This window comes from Silene latifolia, chromosome 11 (assembly GCF_048544455.1).
Source record: "Silene latifolia isolate original U9 population chromosome 11, ASM4854445v1, whole genome shotgun sequence".
Taxonomy (NCBI): Eukaryota; Viridiplantae; Streptophyta; class Magnoliopsida; order Caryophyllales; family Caryophyllaceae; genus Silene; species Silene latifolia.
Window position 1 is genome coordinate 179,949,374 of NC_133536.1, and position 19,972 is coordinate 179,969,345.

The 19,972-nt window shown below is 39.2% G+C and overlaps 1 non-coding gene across 1 annotated transcript; it reads left to right on the top strand.

Moving 5' to 3' along the window:
- The first annotated feature begins 17,389 nt into the window (after positions 1-17,389).
- Positions 17,390-17,493, top strand: LOC141615487 (small nucleolar RNA R71). The gene has a single exon (XR_012529907.1). It is a non-coding gene; the product is annotated as a small nucleolar RNA R71 (small nucleolar RNA).
- Positions 17,494-19,972: the final 2,479 nt, after the last annotated feature.

The following is a 19,972-nucleotide window of genomic DNA, read 5'->3' on the forward strand; positions in this document are numbered from 1 at the left end:
TTTTGATTTTGACGTTGATCGGATGATAGAACTGGTTATTGGAGACGTTTGATAACTTGTTCTACGCTTGTCGGCGATTGGTTTTTGGTTTAAATCTGTCTTTGACTTGGAAAGTTAGCGTTCTTGTGTGCACGACAAGGGCAGTTTCGTTCCACGAATGAGACTTATACTTGTGAAAACCCTTCGTTAATATTTTTGAAAGTATTTTGATCTTTGATTTGTACAAATGATTTGCCTTTTTGACCTTATCTTTGATTTGGAATGTGATGTTCTTGAATACGTAACGAGAACACTTCTGTCCCTTGATGAGAATCTGGTTCTGTCGGAAAATTTTATTGGAAACTTTTGAAAGAATTTTAGTTCTTACGATAAGTAACCTTTTAGATGTTTTGGTTACCGATTCCAAAGTTCCAGTTTTGTTTTATATAACCTTTCATTTCTACTTTCAAGTTTCGAGGACGAAACTTTTTAAAAGGTGGGGTGATTGTAACACCCGCGAATTTTCCATTTTGACATTTTAAATTTATTAAACCGTTTGATTTCTTTATTTCATATTTTTGAATTACTCAATTTAATAAATTTAATGTCAAGCACGATTTTTATAAAAGTAATATGTAAAAGCTCGTTTATATAAAATACGTACGATTAAACTATATCTTAAAGGCATGATTTATATAATAATATATGTATACGTATTTTTGGTCGGATAATAATAATGACTGTAATAATAATAATTTCCGTCTTAATTTCCGTCTAACATTAGACCGTCACATTTTATTTGAGAATCTTATCTTAACACGGACCAATCGTATGTCGACAACACATATCCTATCCACCCCACACTCTACTTTCACATATTATTATATATTATTAAAATTATTATTATTATTATTATTCTTATTATCATATACTATTATTCTTATTATTATTTATTGTCTTGTTGTGTTGGTCCACCCGAAAAACTCCACCCCTGCATACCCCTTTTCCTTCTTCCTCTTTCCTACGAAAAACAAAAACACACAGCAGCAACAACAGTCCTTCAACTTCCATTTTTGTGCGTCATTCAAACTCCGATCCCGACTCCGTTTCTCAACCAAATTTCATGATTTTTACACCTTTAGCTTCCTCTCTTCTTCCTCCTCATTTCTAGGTAAGAAAGTCTTAATCTTGTTGAATTTTCGAAATGGGCATCTTTTTACATACTCGGTTTTGTGACCCATGTTGCTCGTTTTTCCTCATTTCTAGTTGAAGACCAAAGTAAAGCTCGTTCCTTGGACGTTTTCACCCGAGAATTCGAAGAGTTAAGGTAACGGTGATAGGTTACTCGACAAAATGTCGGGAATCCGTCCTTCCTACTCGTTTTTGTCTTTATTTATCGTAAAGCTCAAGTCCTTGTATGTTCCTCATGAATGGGGTTGGTTTTGTGTTGATAATGGTCTTCTTGCCCTGCCGTTTTGGTTTCCTTGGACCCATCTCAACTGGATTCGGGTATGGGGGGAGGATACCGAGAGTTCACTATTCTTCCTATGGTTAATAGGTTGCTGCCAGTTCTGTTTTTTGTCCCTTCCTGTTGCAATTATACACCGTCTGAAGCCATTTATGCGTGAGCCATTTATGCGCGCAAGTCATAGATTGTAGGTCCTATTATGATTATTGATATGTTTGCCTCCAATGAATGAATGAGCATGTACCTGCGGACTGCATTAGTATGCTAATGTTGCAAAAAAGGTATTGTCTGTGTGCAATAGGTGTGCTCTACCGTTTTTGTTGTTATATTCCTACCTTCAGCGCTTTAATTATTGTTATACAGGTTTTTGCCTTCATGAATTCATTCACTTTCCGGACACGTCGATTATGAATGAATTTAGTTTTATATAACGAATTTCCGTCTCAATGTGCTCTTAAGTTAGACTGTTTTGGTACGGTTTTATGCTGCTTTCGGGAATGTTTTAGACAGTTGAAATGGGGTTGCGGGTGGACTGTTGTGGGACGGTATTTGGAAGCCCATTTGGGTTATGTTGGGTGTTAGCTGTGAGTCTTGGCATAGTACCACCTCAAGTATGTATACATGTATATATGTGATTTCTATTTGATGGTTACATATTATTTGTTGCTTGGACTTAACATGACTAATTTATTGGGTTTTATATAAGTAAATGGGTGGGCTTCATATGACTAAACTTTTGGGTTGCACATGAGTAAGTGTTTGGGCTTGTTGTATGTCACTTATTGGACTCACATAAATCATAGGTTGGACTTCACATGAGTAGGGTGTTAGATTTAGTATGTCCCATTTAATGGGCCACGTATAGTTTATGTCTTGGGCTCGTAAATGAGTCACCTGAGTCGGTCACAATTTATTCCATAATCTCACATGACGTAAATTATCCATTATCACTTGTTATATTTTATTTATTTTATTTAATCGGCATGTTAAATTATGAAATGGAATATTTATTAATATAATACAAGTATGAGATATTTATTATAAGTACTGGTAAGAGTCATATTCTTGATAATGCCTTGTATTGTTCTGTTGTGAGAGTCTTGGTCCTATCGGATACTAGGGGTGAGCTATAAGCCCTCTAGTTGCGATATGATCGTTGGGATTAATGTTCCCATCTGTACTCATGGTGAGATGCAAGCCATGAGTATGAATGTGACATTTTCGGTCCCGTGTCATATGATGTTTGCATGATCATTCTTACTCTTATTGTGACTCGAGTGTGACATTTTACATTGTGTGACTACTTGACATTCCTCATTTATTTGCCCTCGGACATTGGGTCACGGTTAGGTGCCATTGTTTCCGAGTTGGGCTATTTTTTTCCTTCCGCCTCTTCGGACCGGGGGTCACGGTTAGGTGACAAGGTTCCGATTTGGGGTTACTCGACTTTCGGGCACGGTTAGGTGTTCCATGTTTCGAGTCTTGGATACGATTTGGTATCGTGTGTCGAATCGGGTGTCGTCCATCCCGAGAGTCTGGCCAGGTTTAGACTAGGACCGTATTATGATCGTCGTCCTACCAAGAGGTTGGAGTCTAGAGGGTTTGTCTTGTTTGAGTTCATACTAAGTATATGTCTTACACTTGTTGGGTCGTGTCCACATGAGTGGGTTGACTTGGTGATTCTATTTCCTTGATTGCATATTCATCCTCATGCACCATGCCTATTCTACTAAGAAAGTATTATGCCTGTTTCACCATGATTGTTCATTATATTTCCTTATTCCTTATTGTTAGGATATGTTGCATGATTAATATGTTTGATTAAGTGTTGTTTGTTATCTGCATCTCGACATATTGTGGCTGGGAGAACCTTGAGTTACTCCCCACTGACTGTGGCGTTCATGTTTACATGAATGACAGGTTTTGAAGATGCTTACGTGGGGAAGACGTGTGGGCTAGCGAGAACTAAACCCTTGGACCTTAGTTTCTAATTTAGAAACCTTTTATCTGTTTATTCGTGGGATATCTTTTCCCCGCTTTCTAGACTTGGGTTGTAATGACCTATTAATGTCTATTGTAGTATTTGTTTCATTTCGTTTTTGGCACCCGCGTGCTAATCTTTAACTAGTAATTTAAAAGTTCTTAAAATCTCACTAATTTCCGCATTAATTTATTAGTTTTATTTTCCGCTTTATCGCGGGGTGTCACATTTGAGATACATCAATTGTTCCTCCAAATATTGGAGTCGTTTCTCACCTGCAGTCATTCCTATGGGAGGGTTTTCTACCCCGAAGGCGTTCACAAAGCCATCATCTACTTCACTTTCCCGAGGAGGCAACCTCGTTTCTACGGTATAAATTCGGCCTTCGATTGTATTGAGGCGGTCGTACACTTGGTCTTGAGTGACTTGGAGACGAGCTAGCGCGGTTAGGATTTGATCATTACCATTCTGGAGTTGGTTGAAGTTCGCGTCGCTTGTTTCGGGCATCTTGGAAACTGGATAAGAGATCGACGACGAATCAAAACACGATCGACCACTCTAGCACACTTACTAAGAAAGAAAAGTTTTGACTTAGGAGGTGGGTGTGTGCCACTTATGTCAAGTGAGTTTTGAAAAGATGACAAAGTTTGAAAATGTGTGTCCTAGTCAACTATAGTGTAGTTGTAGGAGTGGACTCGAAGTGAGGTTTTGAAATAGGCTTGGGCCCGGAATTTTGACCCGACAAATGGACAGAGTTTTGACTCGGTTTTTGCGCTAATCATTGGCTTTTTCGAAATTTACATTTTAAAGGGATTTTGATTTTACAAAAATCGTCATGGTTTCGTTTAGAAAGGGTGATCACGTAAGGTACAAACATTTATACAAGCATTATAACGGGATGCTGAGTGCATTTAAAAGGGTTTTGGTTTAAAGGGTTGGTTGCCATACCGAATAATCAAACCCGAAGTCTGTGAAGAGGCTCGTACCAAACAAGAGTAAGGCCGATTCCTAGTCCATTTCCTCAAGTAGTGAAAGTCCTTCATACAAACAAGAGTAAGCACCATGGTATGGATGACGTCAATCGCTATCCATCCTTAGGCCCAAATAAGAATTAGGACCGTTTAGATGGGACAATTGGTCGAATGGGTTGGGTTGGGCCTAAGAAGGCCGAATGAAACGATCTAGGAAGACCGAGTTATGAAAACCGACAATTGTCTTGTACAAACTATTCCCTAACCTTGTTCAAGTTTCACTCTTTTGGCTACACGTAAGTGTATTATCCCCAGCGGAGTCGCCAAACTATGGACGCGGGCCACGGGGGCGCTTGGGAAACAAGCGTTTGCATTTGTGGAGTCGCCACCAATTTATTGTGGAAAATTGGAAGCCATTCGAATACCTCGTGCCATGACAAGACACAAAGTAGTGACATGAACACCAAGAACTCGTTACCCTTAGCATTCTATGTCTAGAATGACTCTCGTGGATGCCAATGAACACGGATGTTCACAGAGATTCTGAGTAAGGGGTGAGGGTACGTATTAGGAAGCTCTTTTGATCGAACACCTAATCCCGCCCACCTCGATAGCGGCCTCTACTAATGATTAGGGAAAATCGTCTATACTTGATATATTGTCGATTATATGCATGCAATGTAACATCACAGTTTTAATCCTAACATGTGAGAATTAGACTAAGTCGGTGAACAATTAGTTTATCATACAATTGGGTCGAAGTAGGATTTAGATTTAATTACATGTGAAGGCATACAAGTGATACAAGAAATACAATAAATACAATAATGAAAAATTACAATAATTACAACGGATTTAATAATTTATGTCGAAAGTACCTTTAAAACGGATAATTTTAGAAAAGAAAGAATAAATAAACGAACAGATTATTAGGTGATAATACGAGTAACAATTAATTGAATACGTGAACTAATTAAACTAGGTCAAGGCCGAACGGAAGTTCAGAGACAGAAATCAACCTGGAACAGGCGCAGCAGAGCTGCGCCCTCTGGAAGAGGCGCAGCAGTTGCTGCATCTGTTCCAAGGCTGAGTTCTGGCAGTGAAGTCGGAACTGCAAATCGTTAGTATTTGCTGGTGAATTTAGATTGATTACGATATTCGACTCGGATGAAAGTGATTTAATACATTAATTACATGTGAATGAGTCATAAAAACGATAAAATATGGATGAGACGAATGTAAACGAATTAATTACATGAATGAAAGATTGATTAGTGACATGAGTGAACTAATTAGGTTAAATATAACGAATTAATGAATAACTAATGACGGATAAACATATGGGAATATATCATCGAATTCCAGAAACTCGATATGGATGAATCGAACTTCTACAACCCGGATTGATTTTAATGACGAAACACCGCAAATATTGGATTATAAGGGATTTAAGTCGAGATTTAATGATGAATTATATACTAATAGTGATTAATAATATGTAAAATTATTATGTGAACGAAACAAGAGTAAACAATGGCGAAAGAAAACAAAGAAACGAAACTAACAGAGGACGAAGGAAGAAGAAAGGAAGCAGGAACTGCGGCAGCCTCACGAAGAGGCGCAGTAGGTGCTGCTTTTCTTCGAAGAGGCGCAGCAGTTGTTGCGTCCTTTCTTGACGTTTGTCTCCTGATAATCCGAAAAAAAGGGTTTTAAACATGGTTTTACAAATCGGTTTTAGAAGTACTTTCGACATAAACCTTACATTAATGATCGCAAAAAGTAAATAACAATAAATAAAGGAGGATTTACACCCTCAGACTTACATATTTGACGAAACGAGATGAACTAAGTTTATGTTTTAGTGATGCTCGACTCAAATGTAACGAAAGTGCCCTCGTAAGAGGAAAACGATTAAGATTAATTAAAGTTGATTATTGTGGAGTTGGTCAAATTGGTCGGTCATGCAAACGAGGCTGGTACTCAGAAGGATCCGAGCTTACGTGGTCGAAAGTTCAAGCACGTAGACGCCAAAAAGTAAGAACGTGGTCTAGAATGCAAAGGGAGAAGAGAAGGGCGGACACTCACATGAGAAATATAAGGAGCGAAGGCTCCTATTTATACTAATCACGTGAAGGAATTAGGGTTTTCGGAGAGACTTTGGAAGTGAATCTCGAAAAGATATGAAAAGATACGAAAAATACGCATAAAAGGACTTGGGAAGAGGCACAGCATGCACTGCGTCCCTTGGAAGAGGCGCAGCACCTTCTGCATCTGTTCCCAAGTGGTTTCCTCGTGCGGAAGAAAGATTTCCGTGTTTAATTTATGGAATAACGGATTAATCTTATTTTCCTTAATATTTTGTAAATATTACGGGAAATTCTTTACCAAAGATTAAAAGTTTGTGAAATATGGAATAGAAATATCCGGAACATTCCAGAACATTCTGACTCGGGATTTAGCGGTTATCAGAAAATGAAGACGGTTTCTGGCCCGGACTCCAAATGTACTCTAATTACTGTCAAAACGACCGTATCGGTGCGTAGATGACAATTAAGAGGTAAACATAAATGTTTGAGCAATCACTTGACAATAAACTTACGAACTGTCACAAATCGTTCCGCGTACCAAACATGCGGCCCAATCATCACCGGGTGGTTTGCGGGAGGTGCAGAAATGAGGTATCTACACATATTCGATTATATAATTAGATTAGTATATTTATACGTATTCCTATTATTATCGTATTTTAGGAGACAGGTTGGTGAGACGGTTTTAGGAGGTGGACCTAGCTTGTATTTGACGGAATGCTTATGCGGATATGCTGTGAGGTAGGTTTATTCTACTCAGTTTCAATGTTGCATTTATTTACTAAATGAGTTATTTGCATTTTTTCTGCATTGAGTGAGTCGCATTGTATGATATTGGTTTTGATGGCTCAACGAGTCGGGATATTTGAGGAACTGGTATCCATGGCATGTTTGGCATGTCATGGTGTATATTGTCTGCCATGCATTTCATATTGTGACGGTTGTGTAGGTTTGATATGTATGTTGGATGTGGTTGTCGTTGAGGTGACGTAAGACGGTTGGGAGACCGTCTTACACTTGGGTCGCCTCTTGGAGCTTCCCACACCAAGAGATATGTGCACATTAATGGCTTGAGTTTTGAGGGACTCGTGTGGGTGAGACACGATGTCTGGCAAGGAACCCGAGTAGCTCTTGGGCCCGGTACCACTGACTTGTTCGGAGTACCCTTTTGTGTGGTGCCTTTGACGTGTTCCTGGCACTAGTGGTTGTAGGTATGTCTGGGCGTGTCCTGATACCGGTGTGATGGTTGGAGGGTGTGGTATCGTTCACATCACGGTCATATTGCATTGTCGTATATGTTCTGTCGTATCTCTTGTCTATTATTGAAACTAACGCGTTGTCTGTGTAATTTTCACCTATTTCCGGGGTGGCCTGTGTCGATCCATATGATATTTTCAATCACATGGGGAGTATGTTAAGTACAGGTTGTTTGGATTGCACCTGGGAGGCGGGACGAGCTTGATGAGTCACGAGAAAAGTATAGTTGGTTAGAGAAGTATAGATGTCATGAGTTTTACTTTTATTCATTTATTTACGTTTATGTAATTCATTAAAGTTTTGAATAACTACCTCGGGAAACCGAGATGGTAATGCTTTAATTATCTTGCCAAGATAATTGGAGTGTTACAAAATGATATCAAAGCGACGATTTTGGAACCTAAAACCAATGAACCAAAAATGAATCTTGGAGAGTCTAAGTAAAATGAATCCACATGAGTACAATAGGAGATTGATTTTGGATGAGTAGGCGCCCTCATGCCAAAGCTAGTGCATATCGTCTCAGTTAGTCACTACGTGGGTGGCTAGGAGTATGAGAAACGCTATGTGAATCATAATATGAATGCATATGTGTCATGGATTTAATGTGTGTTTGAATATGGCATGAGATATGATCATTTGTGAAAGTGGTATGAATACATGTGTGACTCGTTATATGTTATCATATGACAGAATCGCTTATGTGAAATGAGATAGCATGTGATGGTAGATATATGGTCGGACTCTCTTGAGAGGTTTAGTTTTCGGTACTTGTCGTTAGGAGCACCTAGACCAAAACACTATTTATAACTCCACAAACAACTCTACAATTAGTAAAGAGGCAAGTAAAGGTCGGATCCCAAGAGACGGGGATTGAGATGAGATTTTCAATTGCAAATAGCGGTGTCTAGGGGTGTCACAATTTGGGGTTTGAATAGAAGATCACTAAACTAAATAGCAATGAGAGTAAACAAGCAAGATGATTAAAAAGGGATGTAAACAATTGATAAAAGGCACTAGGGTGTCTTGGAGTCATAGGGGATTCATGGGAATTGATCATACAAACATATTCTCAAGTTATAAGCAAGCAATTATTGTTGTGATGGATCGAGTTGGTTTAAGTCTTACAATCCTAGGAAAGTTTGGGTCCCGGAGCCGAATCGATTAGATTGTACAACATCTACAAGTCGACTTAATCTTCCCTACTCAACTATATGCAAGGTCTAATGAGACTCGAGTTGGTTTATATCTTACAAGTCTCATTGAAAAGATAGGTGATGGGTAAAAAATGCAAGGATTCATAGGCTCGCATTTCATCAAACATAACATGTGAATAAGTTGAGATCATAACAAGCAAGCAAATAAACTTTGAAAACATATTAATTTAAGCATGAATCATCCCCCATGTTGGTTTCCCCTAATTACCCATTAACCTTAGCTAAGGAAACTACTCACTCATTATCATGTTGAACATGCTAGCAAGGTTGTCAATCATACTAACAAAGTAAAACATGATGAATAAATGAATATAATTAACAATAATTAAAAAGGGATTAAGAGAATTATACCTACTAATGATTCCAATAATAAAGCAAAGAATAATAGAAGTACTTGATGATTGATTGGAAGGTTGTCAATCTTCCAATAAACCCAAATAATCTTCAATTACCCAAAATGAAAGATGAACAAAAGAGAGATTAAGGAAATGAGATTTGTATTAAGACTTGATTAAATATTGATTACAAGATTAAAGAGATATTAGATTGATATAAACTACACTAGAGATTACTAAGAAGAAAATAATTATCTAATTAGACTAATGGGGTATTTATAGTGGGGATTAGGTACACAAATTAGAGTTTACTAAGGGCTTAAATGACGATTAAGTCCTTGAGGAATCGCTCCTCTCAGAAAAATATGCAAGTCTCCTTTTTGCTAGTCTTTCCCGAGGTATGCGCATCCTTCATAGAACAAGTAGAAGTCGGATTAGCTGTCAGCCTGTCACACAATCCGAGCGTCCAGAGCGCGGGACGAGCGGATTGTCTTCTTGTTGGACGAGCGGATTGTGGTGGTTTTGGATGAGCGGCCTTTTGGGGAAGACGCTCGGATTGCTTGTCTTAGACGGGCGGATTGTGGGCAATCCGCTCGGATTGTAGATCAGCTTCTTCCTTTCTTCTTTTCTTCCTTTCTCTTCATAAAATCCTTGAGGATTTCCTCGGGGATGCAAGTATCTTTTCTCATCATTGTCCATCTACTACAATATGTACAAAGGCCTTCTAGTCTTGTCTTCTCTTTGATGCTTGGTCATTGAATTCAATCAATTTAGCTCCATTTTGCCATGAAAATGCAAGGTTTGCACTCCTTTCCTACCAAGGGATCAAAACCTCAAAGAATATGCAAAACAAAGGACTAAAGATAATAAATGACTCAAATATGCACTAAAAAGCATGGAAACGGGGCTAATTCGGGGACTAAATATGCTCAAATTATGGTCACATCAAATATCCCCAAACCGAACCTTTGCTCGTCCCGAGTGAAGAGGTGACAAAGACTAGGACCGTTATTTAAACTAACCTAATAGCATAGCAGATATGAGACAATTCGCGGATCTCACTCAGCCTCTTCAACTCACAACAAGACAACCATGAGTAGGGATGGCAATGGGTAGGGTCTTAGTAGGGTCCGCCTAGACCCGGACCCGGACCCGAGATTTTCCCTTTGGACCCGTACCCGACCCAGACCCGCAAGGGTCTAAAATTTGAGGACCCATACCCGGATCCTATGGGTAAGGGTAGGGTCTGGGTCTACCCGCGGATCCGAGTTTCAGCCACTTTAGTAACAAGATTAACAGCTATGGGGTCTATAATATTAAAAAAAAATTCATACTACTTTAACATTATGAGTTTATTAATCTGCCGTTAATGGTGGTTGTCGGTCGCCGCCTATTAGAGAGGTGGTTACCAGTCGCGTATTAGTGCTGTGGTGGTGGTTTTCTTGTGTCAGTGGTGGAGTGATGATATTGTCAGAAGAGTTTGGTTGGGTTTTATCACTTCATGGGATGAGGGAAGAGAAATATAGACTTTAGTTGGGTTTCTACAGTCTGTCAGTATGAATTCAGAAAAGTTGTGATTTTGATTTTTTTTCTTTAATAAAGGGTCTAAGGGTCGGGTATGGGTCTCATAACTTAGACCCGGACCCGGACCCAAAATATTTTCTTAAGACCCATACCCGACCCATACCCATTGGGTCTGAAAAATAAGACCCATACCCGACCCATTAGGGTCCGACCCTCAGGGTCTGGGTAGGGTCCCCGACCCACTGTTATCCCTAACCATGAGGTAGGATGCCTTCTTGCAAGGCAAGATGGGTCTTGCCAAAATGGTGACACATCCAAGCATTAAAGCACATAGAATCAAGTAATGGATGTATCTACAAAAGAATAGCCACTTTCCTCATCTAAGTGGCGGAAATTATCTACAAGGGAAGCAATTCAAGGGTACACACTCCTTCATAGATGTAATTTCTTCAAACTACTAAGCCTAGAAGGATACCAATAAATCACCTCCAAGTTGTGTCAAGCTAGGGTACCTTTGTCCTCAATCGTTAAATGTTTTTGTCAATAGTAGACTCCCTATGGTGTTAAAAACACTGGAGGATCGCGGAATTCCCCCTCTTGCCTAGACAAGAAGAAGGATCGTCCCCTCTCTACCATGCACAAAAATGGATACGATGGATAAAGGGATCAATAGATATTTGAGTTTCATTTGGGAGTTTGCTTTGTTGTTGGTTTTTTTCCCCCCAATTTCTTGTGGCATATAACATTTGAGAAAAATTTCTTGCCATTTCTTTTGATTTTTGGCATTTCGACACTTGACAACTTTTCAACTTTTTGCATTTCTTTTTTAACATTTTCAAAGTCACCCCATATGTAGTGAGGGTGCCTTATATTTGAAGCTTTAGGAGTCTATTTTTGCTCCTCTTTTCATTTGATGCATTTTGCAAACTTTCTTTCACTTTTCATTTCATTGACCTCAAATTTGAACAATTTCTTGTTGTGCTCATTCCCTTTGATGACAAAAATGTGGTAGAACATGGATGATGGATGCATGGTTTCAAGTGTCACCTTGGAATAAACGGTAGCCAAGGAGTTATCACACCACAAGGTACTCTTTACTAGGCCTTAATCCATGAGTCAAAGGATACTAGCATGACACATCCTAGGGTGTTTTACAAGTATTCTAACAAACAAAGTCTTAAGAAGAAAAAGCATCTACTAGGGACTATATACACTTGTCAAGCTTCACAAGTAGACGGTTTCGCAAAATTTTCTAACATGCAACTACATGCCATGATGCAACTAACATATATACATCCTAATGCAAATGATTCTACCAACTAATATGTCATATAATCTAAATGCAAGTTCTAAATTCACATTGTTTATACCGCATCAATCAAAATAAAGCCACATAGTCATTAACATAAAGAGGAAAAAGGAGATTGGAAAGATCATACCATGCGGTCTTCAATATCTTCATGTCTCGGATGTGGCGTAGTCGATCAATGTGAACAAGGATAGACAAACATAATATATACAAACAATATATACAAGTCTACACTACAAAGGAAATGAACTTGTTTTTGGATTTTCAATTTCTCAATTTTTTTTTGATTTTTCGAAATTTTTTGATTTTTTTGGGTTTTTGAATAAAACTTAAGTTAGAATTTCCCATCCCCACACTAATATGGGCATTGTCCCCAATGGCCAAAATGATAGGAAATTATGCAAGTATGATGCATTAATTCTATACTAAATGCAAGCTATACTAATCTACACTACATGATGCATGGGTTTTTGTTTATGACGGAGAGCGTAATTTAGATTACCTCCCGTTGCGTATGCATGTACTTCCCCAAACCGAGATAGACATTATTTCTAATGTCTTAAATTATGGGGTAGTTCATGCACACAAGATGCAATGCATGAAACTATATATTGTCATTTTGGATTTTTCAAATGGGAACAATAAAAGAACACCTCAATGTGGCCGAGGTGTTAGTCCTCATGTTGCTAGGACTCTCCAAACTATGATCAAGATAAAAATAAAGAAAAAAAGAAATAAGTAGACAAACCTCAAGAGGGTAGGAGCCTCCAAAGTTTGCTAGTCCTCCACCATATCATCATTGTCATCATTTTCCTCCATAGAAGCGGACTCATCTCCACTCTCATCTTCACTTCCATTTCCTTGCTCACTTCCTTCATCAACTTCATTAGCCTCTTCTTCTTCTTCATCTACCTCTTCATCAACACCCTCATCATCAACAACCTCATCATCGACATTCTCATCTTCACCCGGTCTTTCATCCCTAGATGTGCTTGGAAAGAAGACTTCCCTATCCGCCCAACAAGGCAAAGGACATGAAGGATCAAGTAGTCCTTGCCTAGCTAAATGAAGCAGGGGTGGATATTGGGCCAAGTATGCATCTACTCGATCATTGTAAGCTTGTTTATGCATCTCTTGCATAAGTAGAGTCATGTAGTCATTGCCCACTTAAACATCTTTGGGTTTGAACTCTTGATATTTGAATGGATAGGGTGGTGTGACAATGAAGGAGGAGGGCTCTTCAATCTCGCCCCTTTGTTGACGGATGATGTACTCGGCGCCCTTGGAGAGTGGAAGAAGGTAGTTTGTTCGATGAGCACTTAATCGGCATATCTTGGAAGGCAAAGTGAAACATCTAGCATCATTGGTTAGCCGCCCGTAGTTGGTGTCAAGAGAGTTATGCTTGACCCATTTGTACTTGTAAATCACGGCATCCATGTCAATGAGATGACTCCCTTTGATCGCCACATAGGTGTTATCCTTGTTGAAATTTGCATCAAAGTGCTTGGCCAAAAGAGTAACTAGACCTCCATTTACAATATGAGCGGTGTCTTCCTTGCCACAATCAACATTAAGCCATCTTTCCATCAAAAGCCTTAGAGCATTGTAAGGCTTAGTGAACTCCCTTCCAACATTTAAGGCCGACTCAAGTAGAACACAATCGAGCTTTGTAAAGTGATTAGTGCCTTTTCTCGCAATTATAGTGTTCCGGATGACCTTGTTCCATACTCTAATGCCCGGATGGTGGACTAATAGAGCGCGACACGCATGAAAGCTCACAAATTTCTTCCCGAAAATCGCCTCCCAAAGAGGAGCGGGGTCATACTTTTCGGGCATCTTATGATAATATGGTGTATCACTAAGGCTTAAAGCTTTACTCATAACATCAAAGGTGATGCGCCTATTCACATTGGCAAGGCAAAACTCGATGTATTCTCTAGTCTCTACCTTAGTCACTTTCAATGAACTTAAGAATTCCAAGGTAAGGGAGGGGTATGTCAATTCTCTTGTAGTGAACAATTTTCCCAACCCCATGGCTTCAAAGAAGGCTTTGTTACCTTTTCGAAAGTGTCTTTGCCTTGAGTGCCTTTGTTGCTCCTTTTGTCCTTGCCATTGTTGATTACACCAAGAAAAGATTGAAAATCTTCAATTTCTAATTATACCCAAATCGATTTTAAGATGAAAGATTTGTCTTTGTATTTCAAAAATCGACTCAAAGGTTGAAGATTTTTGGTGCTTGGATTGATTATTATTGCAAAAGGAGTGATTAATTGTTGTTGTAAGGAAGTTTGGATTTGATTTTGTTGAATTTGGTTGAGGAAATTTTGTTTTTGGTGATGGAGAGGATGAGGGTTTTGGGGTTTTGGGGTTTTATGGGTAGTGTTTGAATGTTTGAATGAATGAATAAATGTGGGAAGGGGTATTAAAACACCCGAAATTTTCAAAACTGCAGGGGGAAGACGAGCGGATTCCTGTCGGGACGCTCGGATTCTGCTCAATTTGGCTTCAGGAAAACTCGCGTAAAGACGAGCGTCTTTTAGTGAAGACGAGCGGATTCTGCAAGTAAGATGAGCGGATTCCCTTAAAGACGAGCGGATTCTGTTACAGCAACTTTGCTAAATCTGCACTGGCAAAAAGACGAGCGTCTTTTTGCAAAGACGAGCGGATTCTTTCAGACGAGCGTCTTCTCAGCTAGGACGCGCGGATTCTCTAACAGGCCAAATTTTTTGATTTTGCAGCTCATTTGGACGGACGGATTCTCTCACAGACGCTCGGATTCCGAGCGGATTACCCAGAAGAAGCTCAGATTCCACCTGGTCTACCCGGATTCAGGACCATCCGTGCACTTGCATATCCCGTGTCATTTTCATTCTTCAAATCCCGTGTTCTTCATTGTAGGGGCACTACAAAGGCATGAATAGCCTAGGCAATTGATATCCCCACACTAAGTTAAAGCACTACACATCAATAAAATCATTAGTCCCTCCCTCACTTCTCTCAAAAATGATGAATATCTTGATCAAGGCACAAAAATCCAAAAATGACAAAAATGCAATGTAAGAACTAAAATGAAAGTTAGGGAGTTAGAAATATTTACAAATGGTGGTTTGGAGAGGACTCCACCAAACTCTCATCCTTAGAGAGATGTCATGGGGGCATGTCCAAGGTGTTGTTGATGTTACTCAACACCTTGAAGAAGTAGTCAAAAGCTTGTTCATTATCATGATAAAGATCCTCAATAGATCTTTGCACTTGTTGTCCTTCATGTTGGTCTTGATCGATAGCATTACCAATGTAGGGATTGAAAATCCCTTCAAATTCATGGTCCCATAGACCACAAACTTCGTCTACTTGATCATTAAAAATCTCTTGAGTTGATAGAGACAACTCTCCTCCTTTCTTGTTTTGGCCAATGAGGTCATCCTCTTCACTTGTCATGGGTGAGCTTTTCAAGCTCTCTTTGTTACAATTCACTTACTCTTTTGATGGAGCATCATCAACTTTATTCTTCCATTGGAATTCCGACTTCTTCCTCTCATCCTTCCGTCTATAATGATCAACCATAAAACATGGTTCATGCAAACGGGAAGCTCTCATGGTCTTGTCAAGATTGAAATTTATGCTCTCATCTCCCACTTCTAGAGTGAACTCTCCATGCTTCACATCTATTACCGCACCCGCGGTGTGCAAGAAAGGTCTTCCTAGAATGATTGGAATATTGGAGTCTTCTTCCATGTCAACAATGACAAAGTCCACCGGGGTGAAAAATTTCCCAACTCTTACGGGAACATCTTCCCATATCCCGAATGGTGTCTTCGTCGATCTATCGGCCATTTGGAGTGTGATATTGGTACATTTAAGCTCTCCCATCCTTAACCTTTTACTTACCGAATACGGCATAACACTCACACTAGCCCCTAGATCACATAGGGCTTTGTTGATTGTTGTGTCACCAATGGTACACGGTATTGAGAAGCTTCCCGGATATTTAAGCTTCGGAGGTGAACTCCCTTGAAGGATTGCATTACTCACCTTAGTGAAGGCGATAGTCTCAAGCTTCCGGATTGACTTCTTTTTCGTAAGGATGTCTTTCATGTATTTTGCATAGGCCGGCACGTGATTGATTAATTCCGTGAAAGGAATCAAAACTTCAAAATTCTTCCATAAACTTTCCAAGTTGGTCATCAAATTTGGGCTTGGCTTGACGAATTGGAAAAGGAAGTCTAATCACAATGGGTTCCTTCTCCTTGGCCTTGTCTTCATTTTTCTTTGAAACTTCTTCTTTTGATGGTTCTCCATCCTTGGAGTTTTGCACAACTTCTTCTTTGTCACTAGCTTCCACCACTTCATCCTCAACTTTCTTCTTCGGTGCTTCATATCTCATACCACTCCTCAAGTGAATGGCACTAACCGTTTCATGTCTCGGGGGATTACTTTGAGGTGGTAATTGCCCTTTTTGTCTTTGAGAACTTGAAGATGCTAGTTGAGTCAATTGGGTTTCCAACATTTCGGTGTGGGCTAGGATGTTGTTGATGGTGATTTCCTTTGCTTGACTATCCTTTTGCATTTGAGTGAAAAAATCTTGTTGATTCTTTTGCATTTGGAGGACCGTTTTTTGAACATCAAAACCTTGGTCACTTTGTTGATTGTATGGAGTTTGATTTTGGTAACCTTGGTTTTGGTTGTAAAAGGGTCTTTGATTTTGGTTTCTCATGGGAGGTGGGGTGTATGTTGGTTGAGGGTTTTGAACATTTTGGCTTTTGTATGAGAGATTTGGGTGGAATTTGATATTTTCATTGTAATAATTTGAATAAGGGGTACCACTCTTGTATGCTTGAAAAGCATTCACTTGTTCATTTGTTCCCCTACATTCACTTTGGTCATGTCCCAAAGTTCCACAATTCTCACATATCCCACTTGGGATTGATGAAGATGCCGTCATGGCATTAACATGATGCTTTGGTGATTTGGAGGCTTCTTCAAGTCTAGTCGTAGCTTTTTCGAACTTCAAATTGATGGTATCAATGTGAGCAATAAGTTGAACACCAAATTGAGTAATAGAGTCCACTTCATGCTTTCCTCCTCTAGTAGCCTTGCGAGGTCTACTATATTGTGAATTATGGACCGCCATTTCCTCAATCTTGTTCCAAGTTTGATTATCGTCAACTTCAGTGAACATACCATTTGATCCCATGTTGAGAATGTTTCTTGAGTCTTCATAAAGACCATTCCAAAATTGTTGTACCAAGAACCACTCGCTAAGTCCATGAGGACATGAGCGACAAATTCCTTTGAATCGCTCCCAAGCTTCATAAAAGGATTCTTCATCTCTTTGCTTAAAGCCCGTAATTTGAGCTCTTAGCATATTAGTCTTTTCCGGTGGGTAGAAATTTTTGTAGAAAGCTAGAGCCAACTTCTTCCAAGAGTCAATTCCGAGAGTAGCCTTATCAAGGCCTTTCAACCATTGTTTTGCGATGCCAATTAGAGAAAAAGAAAATAAGACCCATCGAATTTGGTCTTGAGTTACACCGATTTGAGAAATCGCATCACAATAGTCACAAAAAGTCTCCATGTGAGAGTGAGGGTCTTCACTAGGCATCCCCCCAAATTGGCTTCTTTCGACTAATTGGATAAATGCGGATTTGGCAATGAAATTTCCGGTTAAGTGTTGTGGTGTGGGAGTACCATTGGGTAGGTTCTCCTCGGTTGGTACGGAATGTGATGAAAATTTAGGCATTGTGGGTTGATTTTGTGTTGGATTTTGTGTTGGGTTCTCCTCACCTTCTCTTGCAAAAGGGTTGATGAACTCAATAGTGTTTGGTTGAATATCTACAACCTCACCAATACCTCTCAAAGTTCCTCTAGCAAGTATTCTATTGTTTGTCAAAGTCCTTTCAATTTCGTGATCAAAGGGTAACAAGTTACCTTGTGATCTTCTAGACATGCAAAATATCAAACAACTTGAAAATAATTAGAACAAACCTTGAGGAGTTTTACTTCCCCAAGGCAAAGAAAGACACAACTAATAACAATTTAAGAAAATCTAAATCAAGTTAACACCGTCCCCGGCAACGGCGCCATTTTTGGTCGGACTCTCTTGAGAGGTTTAGTTTTCGGTACTTGTCGTTAGGAGCACCTAGACCAAAACACTATTTATAACTCCACAAACAACTCTATAATTAGTAAAGAGGCAAGTAAAGGTCGGATCCTAAGGGACGGGGATTGAGATGAGATTTTCAATTGCAACTAGCGGTGTCTAGGGGTGTCACAATTTGGGGTTTGAATAGAAGATCACTAAACTAAATAGCAATGAAAAAAACAAGCAAGATGATTAAAAAGGGATGTAAACAATTGATAAAAGGCACTAGGGTGTCATGGGGTCATAGGGGATTCATGGGAACTGATGATACAAACATATTCTCAAGTTATAAGCAAGCAATTATTGTTGTGATGGATCGAGTTGGTTTAAGTCTTACAATCCTAGGAAAGTTTGGGTCCCAGAGCCGAATCGATTAGATTGTACAACACCTACAAGTCGACTTAATATTCCCTACTCAACTATATGCATGGTCTAATGAGACTCGAGTTGGTTTATGTCTTACAAGTCTCATTGAAAAGATAGGTGATGGGTAAAAAATGCAAGGATTCATAGGCTCGCATTTCATCAAACATAACATGTCCATAAGTTGAGATCATAACAAGCAAGCAAATAAACTATGAAAACATATTAATTTAAGCATGAATCATCCTCCATGTTGGTTTCCCCTAATTACCCATTAACCCTAGCTAAGGAAACTACTCACTCATTATCATGTTGAACATGCTAGCAAGGTTGTCAATCATACCAACAAAGTAAAACATGATGAATAAATGACGATAATTAACAATAATTAAAAAGGGATTAAGAGAATTATACCTACTAATGATTCCAATAATAAAGCAAAGAATAATAAAAGTACTTGATGATTGATTGGAAGGTTGTCAATCTCTCAATAATAACCCAAATAATCTTCAATTACCCAAAATGAAAGATGAACAAAAGAGAGATTAATGAAATGAGATTTGTATTAAGACTTGATTAAATGTTGATTACAAGATTAAAGAGATATTAGATTGATATAAACTACACTAGAGATTGCTAAGAAGAAAATGATTATCTAATTAGACTAATGGGGTATTTATAGTGGGGATTAGGTACACAAATTAGGGTTTACTAAGGGCTTAAATGACGATTAAGTCCATGAGGAATCGCTCCTCTCAGAAAAATATGCGAGTCTCCTTTTTGCTAGTCTTTCCCGAGGTATGCGCATCCTTCATAGAACAAGTAGAAGTCGGATTAGCTGTCACACAATCCGAGCGTCCAGAGCGCGGGACGAGCGGATTGTCTTCTTGTTGGACGAGCGGATTGTGGTGCTGGACGGGCGGATTGTGGTGGTTTTGGACGAGCGGCCTTCTGGGGAAGACGCTCGGATTGTTTGTCTTGGACGGGCGGATTGTGGGCAATCCGCTCGGATTATAGATCAGCTTCTTCCTTTCTTCTTTTCTTCCTTTCTCTTCATAAAATCCTTGAGGATTTCCTCGGGGATGCAAGGATCTTTTCTCATCATTGCCCATCTACTACAATATGTACAAAGGCCTTATAGTCTTGTCTTCTCTTTGATGCTTGGTCATTGAATTCAATCAATTTAGCTCCATTTTGCCATGAAAATGCAAGGTTTGCACTCCTTTCCTACCAAGGGATCAAAACCTCAAAGAATATGCAAAACAAAGGACTAAAGATAATAAATGACCCAAATATGCACTAAAAAGCATGGGAACAGGGCTAATTCGGGGATTAAATATGC